This window comes from Tursiops truncatus, chromosome 16 (genome assembly GCF_011762595.2).
Source record: "Tursiops truncatus isolate mTurTru1 chromosome 16, mTurTru1.mat.Y, whole genome shotgun sequence".
In the NCBI taxonomy this organism is placed as follows: Eukaryota; Metazoa; Chordata; class Mammalia; order Artiodactyla; family Delphinidae; genus Tursiops; species Tursiops truncatus.
Genome location: NC_047049.1, coordinates 74414735 through 74426038, shown reverse-complemented (window position 1 = coordinate 74426038; position 11304 = coordinate 74414735). Strand labels below are relative to the sequence as shown.

The following is an 11304-nucleotide window of genomic DNA, read 5'->3' as shown; positions in this document are numbered from 1 at the left end:
TTCTTTCCCAAACCTGCTCTTCCCTCACTGCCTTCTTGTCTCCCTCACTAATTCTCTGCACTTACCACCTACTCCTCTTCTCTTGGCTCACGCCTGTGGCCACACTGGCCTCCTTGCTGTTCCTCCAACACGGAACACACTCCAGACACACTGGAGGCCCTTGCTTCTGCTTGAAAGGCAACCCTCCAGGCTGTTCATGGTTGGTTTCTGTACACCCTCCAGGTCTGCTCAAAGGTATCTTCCAGGTTCACACTTCCCAGGACACACTGTTTAACATGACAGTTCCTCTGTCTATTTCTCTTGTCCCCTTCTCTGCTTTATTTCTCTCTGTAGCACTTATTTCCAAGAGTCATAATATATATTTTATCTATACATTTGTGAACTGTGTCCCTACAATCCAACTAAAATGTAACCTCCATGAGGGCAGGGATTTTTTTTTGTCCACTGCACCTGGCAGAGTGCTTGTCACATTTTAGGCTCTCTGTACGTATTTTTGAATGAAGTTGTGAAAGAATGAAACTACAATTTAGGTCTACCTTGGGAGTGTAGACTCTAATCTTAATGGGAAAATGACCATTTATGGATGTGTTTTAGTGAAGCAAAATCCTTGATCAGACATTTACAGCTGTCTCAGCCAAACTAAAGAAACACCCAAGCTTGGGACCATGCACAAAGGATTTAGCCTAGGGCTGGAGTGGCAAATGTATTTGCTTACATGGCAACTTGTGTTTGAAGGCATCCAGAGAAACTCCTGGTGTAGGGGCAGGCATACTATGATTGTGCCTGGGTGTAAGATTAAGAAATGGGAACAGTTGGTTGTGTTGGTTTTTAGATTAGATTCTAATTATTCTAATGATAATATTCAAATACAAAAACAGTTGAGAATAAGTTTTAAAGATAATATGAAGGCTCAGTGCCATTCGGTCTCAATGGCATTTTATTGAATTTCTCAATAAACCATTTTTATAGGAGTCCAGGACTAAGATGAACTAAAAAGAAAAGTGATGAAAACTTATTACCTGTGTCAGAAAAAAAATCAAACCCAGATTTTCTGCCTTTTGGTGAATTCCAAGGTCAGCACAATTTATCCTTATAATAATTATGTGACAAAAATGATACTTGATGACAAAAAATTAAGGTAATAAAATGGTAAAAAAAAAAGAGTATTTGTTCCTGAGGGGTAACTGGCTGCCTGTGATTGTAAACAAAAGTAGGGTGCTAGAATATTTATAGTGGTTTCATCTAGTTTAGTGGAATCAGTTTGTAGTGTCCAGCAGATATGTTTTGAATAGCGGCAAAAGTTGATTTCATGTGCAGACTTACATCTTCTCTGCTCAAAATCCAGCCTCCGAATCGTGACTGGGAATTAAATGTCCACAAGACATGTAAAAAAGTTCTGGCTTTGCCATATTGATAATTCATTTTGTTGCAGGAAGGGGGACCCCTTCCAGGGCCCAAGAGTGGGCTCTTGTCTAACAGTTGGAAATGAATTGTCCGAGGAGACACACGTGCTGACAAAGCAAAAGACTTTATTGGGAAGGGGTGCCTGGGCAGAGAGCAGCAGAGTAAGGGAACCCAGGGGAATTGATCTGCCACCTGGCTCGCAGTCTCAGGTTTTATGGTGATGGGGTTAGTTTCCAGGTTGTCTCTGGCCAATCAGTCTGATGCAGGGTCCTTCCTGGTGGCACACGCAACTGCTCAGCCAAGATGGATTCCAGTGAGAAGGATTCTGGGAGTTTGGTAGGACATGTGGACTGGTGTCTTCTCTCTCTTTTCGACCTTTCCCAAATTCCTACGGTTGGTGGTATCTTGTTAGTTCTGCGTTCCTTACCAGGACCTCTTATTGTCAGGTAACTCATGCAGGTGGTTACTATGGTGCCTAGCCAGGGCAGGTGGTTTCAGTCAGTGGTTCCCCTAACAATTTCATTCTCAATACTGATTAGGAAGACCAGAGAAAAACTTTTCCTGGCTTCTCATGGAAGGGATTTTACCCTTGCACCCAGAGAGCTGCATCTCTTAAGCCGTGAGGGAACTCATATGGTTAAACAGCTGCACTTGGCTACCCACCTTTGGCTTTTGGTCAGTGCAAGTCATTGTATATCTCATCCAATGTCCTCTACTTTTCTATCTAATGAGGCCAAGCTAACTTAATGGAGAGGGTATCATTCTTTTTTCCAAATTTGTGAAGGATTGCCTGTTGGCACATGTAATTCATCTTTATCTTCTCTCCTTTCACCATTTGTTTTATCTTGGCAGGAGAACTTTTCTGCTATACACACAATTCCACTTGGAAAAATAGATTGAATCAAGCAAAACAAAACAAGAGTAACATTGTCTTACTCATTTCACTTCCTCTCTCTTAAATAGCTTGGCTTCCATGTGAAGATATTGCTTAATTCCTACACCTTTATTTTATATTTGCATGCAGACTGTTAACACACCATTTTCCTTTTATTGTGTAGTCCTAGTTAAACTGTTCTTTTCTTGAGAAAGAAATTATCTTTTATTGTTTGTTTGTGTAGGCACTGTTCTAATACTTTAACATGGGCATTTACTTTTTTCCTTTTTCTCACTATTAAAACCGTGAGGTAGAAATTATTATTCCCATTTTACAGATGAGGAAATGGAAGATCAAGAGGTTAGCTAATTTGCTCAACAACACAGAGTTAATAAGTCCCGCATCTGGGATTTAAACAGAAGTCTATGTTTCTTAACATTACCATGCAGCCAGTTTCAATAGAAACATCAGTTAATCTAATGGCTTTTAGGAAAGACTACAAATGAGACTAAAACTTAGTAGAATGATTTAAATCCTTGCAGTTTTACTTTCTAAATAAATTTTCAATCCAGCTTATCTCCATTCCTATCACCATTACTCTCATTCTAATTCCTTCTTTTTCTTTTTGCGGTACGCGGGCCTCTCACTGTTGTGGCCTCTCCCGTGGCGGAGCACAGGCTCCGGACGCGCAGGCTCAGCAGCCATGGCTCACGGGCCCAGCTGCTCTGTGGCATGTGGGATCTTCCCGGACCGGGGCACGAACCCGTGTCCCCTGCATCAGCAGGCAGACTCTCAACCAATGCGCCACCAGGGAAGCCCCTCTAATTCCTTCTTAATGGGGCTTTGTGTTTTGTCTTTTTCGATCAAATTTGCTCTTCCCACAGATACTAGACATATCTTTCAAATGTAAATCTGTTAGTATTATTCCCTTCCTTAAAATTCTCTGGTAATTTCCCTTCACCTACACTAGCAGTTTTCAAACTGTTGTTGCATGCAGGTGCTTTAGGGAGTCTGCAATTGCTCAATGACAATTTTAGTTTAAAATAGTTTTAATGTTCTATACCTTTTAAAAGATCAAAGTGTTGTAATAAAATTTATTTTTAACCCCTTGAAGTTGGTGTAGGATTAAGGGTCAGGCTACCACATAGCTGTTCATGATGCCTGCATATTAAGGGACACTAAAACTTCCCTAGTTAGAATAGGAGCTCTGTGATGCCAGTACACTTGGATTTCTATGAGAGACCCTTTCCATCATCAGCAAAATGTAAATGTGTTCTTCTTCCTCCAAAGTATTTAGTGCTCTAATACAAAACAAGGTAAATCAATAACAACAACAACAAAACCCTACAGTTTTCACTGATACTGACTTATCTTAAATATTTTGCAACTGCAAGGCTCAGTTCATGACCCAATCAAGTCCTGCTGCAAATTGCCATGACTGATCAAATATTCTGAATTATCAGTTCTTTTTTGTGGATAGGGAGCATTCTTTAATTTTTAGAGATAGCTGAGGTCTGTAGGTTTCTAATCCTCGAACTGTGCCCCAGCATAGAAAGTCTTATCAATAAAATGAAAGTGAGTCTTGGACTGCCACATGTAAAACCATCTGTTAGCAAGAAATTACAAAAAGTTGTACTGTCACTTCTGAAGACTTGAAGTCTCTGCTCTGTATCCTTACACTTTACATAAAACATTCGCTCAAGACAGATGTGACAGCATTATAGCAGCAAAATTCAGCTAAAGTTTAGATTAGGGAGAGGAACTATTTCTCTGATTAATTTGCTACAGACACTTCTACTTCTGAATCCTAAGTCCAGGGCTCTGATCCATAATGTGTAGGACACTGGGATCAATGGATTCTTGAAAGGGTGGAATCTTAAAAATTTCTAGTTAACGACATATCTTGGAAAATGTTAAGATCCGGTATGCTAATTAACACATCCTCATAGTGGATAAAGACAGTAGCGATATTTGGATTGTGAATTTCTGAATAATAGGCTTTTATACCATAACTAAAACTGGAGTTGTTAACTAGCCACCTCTGAGATACAGAGTAAAACTCAACCTGAACACTAGCCCCCTAAAATAAATAAGTGGGATCCAAAAAATCCATTTGTGTAATATGGAGGTGATCTTGGGGTATGGGACCTAAGGAATATGTGGGATGCTGCCTGATCCTCCAAATAGAAAGGAATATTGTCCAATATCAGAACAAGGGCTGGACAAAGGATGGGAGGCAGTCACTGGTCAATTCATACTTAAATGGGAGTTTTCATGGGATATTTTATTTTATATATCAAACTGTGTTGAAGTATTACAGGATAAATTACAAACCACATAAGGCGACCTTACTACCAATCAAATGAAATTCCTGCCAAGACTCCCCTGAAGTTGACTGTCCCAGTAACCATGAGCTCTAACCTAAGTAATCTGTTGCCCACTAGTCCTCATTTTGATATTTATTTATTTGGGAAAGATAATATTTATTTTTATGGGAACAAGTGATTTATTACCTCTAAAATTTAAAAATCTTTAATATATTTTAGGAAAATGTTTGAATTAGAAAATTACAAAAGAATATCAAAGAGAAAATAAGAATAATAGGATAGTAGGAGATGTGTTTTCACATAAATGGCAGAAAAACCTTAATTATATTTTAAAGAAAACTTTGAGAATTATTAGTCCCTGTTCTTCATGAATATGAGCAACCAGTGTTATCTAGTAGGGAGTGATGAACAACCTGAAAAATAATCCCAGACGTTATTTTCGATGTACACAGATTCTTTATTTTTCATCAAATGTAGCTGGTATCAACTTTAGTCCATAGATCCTCAGGAGAAATGTAGCTTATAGGCTACAAACAGAGACTCAGGAGGCAGGCTGTCTGGATTTGAAACCTGGTTCTGCTCTTTATTTACTGTATGATTCCATTATTTAATCTCACTTTTTCTCGATCCCTCATGCATAAAGTAGGGGTAATACTAGTACAGTCAACCCTTGAATAATGCAGGTTTGAAGTGCAGAGATGCACTTACACGCGGATATTTTTCAATGGTAAGTACTATGTGTGTAGTACTGTATGTATTGTATGTACTACATACACTTGGTTAATTCGTGTATGTGGAGGAACCTCTGTTACAGAGGGTCGACTATAAATTATGCTTGGATTAAACCCCTCCTTGTTCAAGGTCAACTGTAACTATTCTTTGGGTTGATATGAAGATACAATGACTTGAATGTGTAAAGTGATATGACTATTGCCTGGCCCACAGTAAATGTTTGAAATTAAGATTTTTTATTCAACATCTGAACTCTATTCTGTGCTTTGATTACTTATCCACCAAATTGCCCTCTCTAGAAAGGTTCAAGGGTCTTATAGAGTATACTGAAGTTTCGAGGACCAAGTCCTTCTGAAACTCAGTCCGTCTTGGTAATAGCTGGTATGTAGTCAGAGTAACAGTGTCCCAGGAAGTAAGCTGTTTCTCTTCCTTTGCACCAACCTCAGGCATTTTTCCATTGTGGCCAGAGAAGAGGTCACCTAAATGCCAAACTTCTCAGGTTACCAATCAACTACGTCTCTCTGATGTCCAGTGAATTCCCTAGGATATTGTGGAAAGAAAACGTTGAGACCCTGCTATTCATAGAATACATAATATTCCCATTCCCTTCTGAGTTTCAAGGGAAATCCTCTGGGATCTCTTTCCTCCATGATTGACTGACATCTACCTTCTAAACCCTGGGCACAGTCTCATTCCCTGTCGGCCACCATTGCTTACCCTCCTACTACAGAAGCTCAGGGGAAACAGCCTCCTCCTCTCCATCCTCTGAGAGCCAGGAATGGGCTCAGGACCTGAGCTCAGCTAAAAACACATTCATGCCTGGGGTGGGTTCGGAATCACCCACAACAGCTGCTGCCATGTCCCACAGTGGAGAGAGGGGTGTCCTGCAGTGAATGAATGCATCCTGGGCAGAGTGTTCCTGCTGAAGGTGGAGTTGCCCTTTTTCCTTATTTTGGAACTTGAAGGTTTGTCTTTGTTTCTGTGTGTTTTCTAGGCTGGGTTTTCCACCCTCTTGTCAATTCTGGGAACCCCCGTACCTTCCAGTAATTTCTTCCTTTTGCTTAAGTACCTAGATTTGGATTTTCTTACTTGCTAATAAAAAATTTCGGATACAAAGAAACACATTATTTCCTGAATGAAAACTAACTTCCTAATGCCCCCGCCACTGCCATTAATAAATGTTAAGCAAGTATTTAAAGGTTATTGTTGAAAGGCTACCAAATCCTTGGCCTGTCCTGGGGGCTAACCTGAATGACTGACCCCTGGTCAGCTTATTACCTGTGCTTCAGGTTTGCTAGTGTTCAGGCTGTCTCTTTTTCCATTCAGATCTCAGAATAATGCTTCTTTTGCCACTTCTGTCTAATAAAAGTTGTTGAATGACTATTTGCAGACTTTTCTGTCTATGATTTAAGACTTTTTTTGGCTAATATACAACTAAAATTAAATTTAGAAATAAATTATATGCTAATGGTGAGACTTTGGGGGTTTATTGGATTGGCCTCATTGCACTTAATGCCTGACTATAAACTGATGTCACCAACTGTAGCTTGTATAATTATGCTAATAAGATGCTGTGTTTTCATCTTTTTATATATTAGATCTCCAGGTAGATATTATTTGAATAAAGGGTTATTCTACTTCAAAAGATTGAAAAGCAATGCCCTGCAGAATATGCTTCAAATTATTTACCATAGGCTTATAAGGCCCTCTATGATCTGGGCCCAACGCACCTCTTTGTCTTCATTTCTGTCTATGTAATGACTCATTTTGTAAACATTCTGACAACCGCTAAGCTTGTAGGCCTACTTCTTCCCTCCTACACAATGCATTGTTTTTGCCTCCTGTTTTCTAATCTGCCTGCAAAGCTTTCTCCTTTCCTGTGAGTTGGTTAAGTCCTACTAGCCCTTAAGACTAACCCTTAGCAATAGTGCCCTCCCCACACACATCCCTTTGGCTGGTTTAGGATCCCTTAAAAGGTGGCTTCCTTATACCACATGGAAAGGGAGCTTCTTCACAGTGTGTCCTCATTGGCTGTGCTTTGCATTGGTTTTCCTGTCTGCCTTAGTGGAAGGAGAGCTCCTTGAAGGTAGAGAAACACTAAGCTTGGCCCCTAACAGAGATTCTGTGATGTTTTGCTTTATAATAAGAAATGTATACGTATTTGGTCTTCATTCCATTTCTGGCACAAAGCAACTAAACTTTCCTAAGTGACAAGAGTACTAGGAGCATCTTTTGTGGGCATATTTGGTCTTTGGCCCCAGTTCCTGACACAGGGCTCCTAAACCTCTTGTAATTTCCTGGGTGATAGAATTACTTCTAACGAGATGACTCTGGGTGGGCTCCTGGATGGTCCTGGATGAGGGCTGGTCACCAGAAAGACCAAGCCCTGATTAGAAGCTTGGACTTTTCAGCCCTGCCCCCCATTCTCTTGAGAAGGAAGAGAGGCTGGAAATGGAGTTGCTGATTGATCATGCCTATGTGCTGGAGCCACTGTGTTTCTTTTCCTTTGTAAACCTTGGTTTTTGTTTGTTTGCTGTTTTTGTTCATCTTGGTGCTGTTTTTGTGTGTGTGTGTATATGTGTATCTGGATGCTTGTAGCATTTCAGTTTTATCTTAGGAATTCAAAATTCCTAACGGGGGGGGGGGTGTGTGTGTGTGTGTGTGTGTGTGTGTGTGTGTGTGTGTGTGTGTGTGTGTGTGTGTGTGTGTGTGTGTGTGTGTGTGTGTCTGTGTGTGTCTGTGTGTGTCTGTGTGTGTCTGTGTGTTCCCATAATGTTTTCCTCAGCTCTGGAAGTTTGTCATATATAGTTTGCTTGATTATTCATTCCCATTCTTTTTTCTTTCTATATGCTGTTTAATGGTTGTTGGCTTGCCTAGATTGGACAAGCACATATTTTATCTATTCTCTCTATATTTTATCTTTTCACTTTCCCATAGTTTTAATACAGTTGATCTTCACAAATTTAGTTTCTAGAAATATACATTTCATTCTTGAATTACTATTGAGTTATGACATTTCTCAATCATACTTTTTACTTCCAAGAACTCTTCTTGCGGCTACATTGCCTTTCTATCTTTGTAACTTGCTCTTGTTTTTACCACTGCAGTTCTCTTGGATCTGAGAATACTAATTAGATACTTTTAAAATTCTCTCTTATTTTTTCAGTAGCTCTGTTTTCTTTGGTGGATTTTCTCTCATTTTAGAGAATGAAATTATCATTTCTGGCAGCTATTTTCCTCATGTGCCCAGGGTTGTATAACGATTGTTCATATTTTTTTAAAAAGTGAAAGGGTAGCTGCTAGTTTTGGTTGTTGATGTTGGTTCCTCCAGGGTTCCTGTGGCCCAGGGATGATTTCTCCTGCAGGTGGCCACAAATCTCCACTTCCTTAGTGCACTGTCTGTATTTGACTGAAGCCTGACATAGTGGTGATGGCAACAGCTCAGGGAAGAGGATTCAGCACCCAGCTATTCTGCATTCAAACGTTTTATGGAGTCCCTGGAGAACTGATTTCTTTTACCCCTAAAAGTTCAGTTAATTGACTATGCACTATTTACTGATTGACTTAATTCCCTAGCTATTTGGGTTTTTTTTCCACATAAAAAAAAGATTTATTTTAAATGCACATAAAATACATTTAGAATAAGTCTAAACTTTTAGCATTTAAGTACTGTAAAACAAACACAGAGGAGCTTTTAGGATGTATAGTCTCCATTCTGTCCAAAAAGCCGGTACAAAAAGCTTTTTTTTACAGTTATTGATCATAACCTCATTGCCTTAAATTTCTAGATTTTCCATTTTGAATTCTTCTCTTTTTGAAGACTGGAGCCACTCCATCTGCCACAACTCCAAGAAAAGTGTCTGTTTTTTCTTTAAAAACCACTTTGGGTTCCCCACCAGCATCAGCCTCTGAAGTTGATACATATTCATTTTCAGTGCTTGGAGGTTCCAAATCTACCTCCTCATGGGACTCAACTTATTGAATTTCTTGCCTTTCTCCATATGGGTTTGATTTTTCATGAGCTTTGGGTTTTTCTTCATTTGGACCTGATGAATTCTTACCTTGGGTATTTTTTTTTCTTTCTGTGTTTCTGCTTCAGTTCCTTTATCACTATTTTTATTTTTTTCCTTAAACTTTATTTTTAGCTTTTGTGTTTCTGTAGAGACTTCTCCTTTTTTCCCCCTTTGTCTGCTTCCTGTTCCCCATCAGAATCACTATGTGAATCTGATGATTTGGACTCTTCTAGGGTGCCAAGTGACTTCTCATTGACTTTACTAGAAAGCAGATCGCCAGAGTGTGGAATGAAATCATCAGGTTTCTCCCATCCGGATTGCCCTGTTTCTGTATTATAATGATAGGTATAACCATCTTTGCTTAAACCTTTTACCCAAACAGTCTTCACTTTCGTCTTTTTTAAGTTTCCTTGAAATCCTTCAGGTTTCTCCCACTGAGATGCTCCTGTGATAAGATCATAATAGTAATGGTAACCCTCAGAGGTTATGCCTTCTACCCATCTGCCCCTTTCAGGGCCCCTTTTCTTGCTGCTGATTTGATGCAGAGGTGGGTGGGATAGTGCTGGTTACTGGTGATATGCTTGGCTCTGAAATTTCTGACTCTAGGCCAAGCCTTTTCACATGCTCTCGGTATGCTTTCAGGGCAGCTGCCTCCATTGCAGCAAACTCCTTTGATGCCTTTTCTTCTTCCTTTGCCTTATCCAGGCTTTTCTGTTTAATCTCACTGATCCTCTTTGCCACATTTTCCTTATGATTCTTTCCTCTTGCATGAAATTCAATGCTAGGCCTATTGTCCACTCTCCAGCACTTGTAGTAATCACAGAATTTCTTTGGTTGTGACTTCCAGTAGTTTTCCATGACTGGACCAGCCGCTCCGCGGGTCGTCCTCAGGCCCAGCTGAGGCATGTGTTCCCCACTCGGGGCAAGTTGACGCCCAGCTCACCCAGAGCTCAGACACCTCCCTTCTTCCCTGGGTAGCTATTTGTAATGAAAAGGTAACTATGTACTGAATTCATATAAATAGAAATTATAAATAGAAATTCTAATAAATAAGAAAACTGTTGTATCTCTTCAGAATCGTGATCCGTTGAAGTTTTAGTAATATCTTTGCATAAATAACCTATTCTTTTAATCATTGAAATTTCAAGTCCCTTCTGCTTACATCTTTTTAAGTATCTTAGCTATTCAGCAATTTACAATTTCATTGAATTTGCAGTCTAACAATAGGATATCAAATTAATCTCCACTGACATTTATTTGAAATTCCTTAAAACTACTTAATTGAAGAATTAGAAAATTTTCTTTCTACCTGTTCAGGTACATATTTCTATGTCTCTTCAATCAAGACTCACATGTGATGCACATTTCTTTTTAAAATATCCCTAGGAATTTTATATTTTGTATTTATTTTTAAAAAGTGATGTTTTTCCCATTATACATTGTAACTGGTTAAACATTTCCTGTTTCATATAATCATTTGCAGGTGTTCATCATACACAGTTTTTCCTTAATTCTGTTAGACTTTCAGGTAACTTTATTGTATTTTCTCACTTAAATAAGATGTATTTCAAACACAAAATAATATAATAAAGATTTGTACCCATCTCTTAAAATGATATTTAGTTATATTTATTTTTGGTATATAAAAAGTTATATAAACATAACTAAAAAATGTTAAAACCCCATCCATAGACACCCTCACAGAAGCACTCAGAATAATGTTTGATTAAACGTCTGAGTATCCCATGGCCCAGTCAAGTCGAGCTATATATTAACCAACACATAGAATCTATTTTTTCCTGTTTTATGTTTATCATCATATCTCATATAGACATCCACTTAACATCCTCCAGTAGTATGTCATGATTACTATTTGCTAATTGGAAAAAAATTATAAAATACTACTTCAGAAGAAAATATTAAAGACAAAGTATAAACTTCTACTTCTTGGGTT

General features: G+C 38.8%; 1 pseudogene; it reads right to left on the bottom strand.

Annotated features, from left to right (window-relative positions):
- Positions 1-9090: 9090 nt before the first annotated feature.
- Positions 9091-10208, bottom strand: LOC101333667 (WW domain-binding protein 4 pseudogene; annotated as a pseudogene).
- Between the last annotated feature and the right edge of the window lie 1096 nt (positions 10209-11304).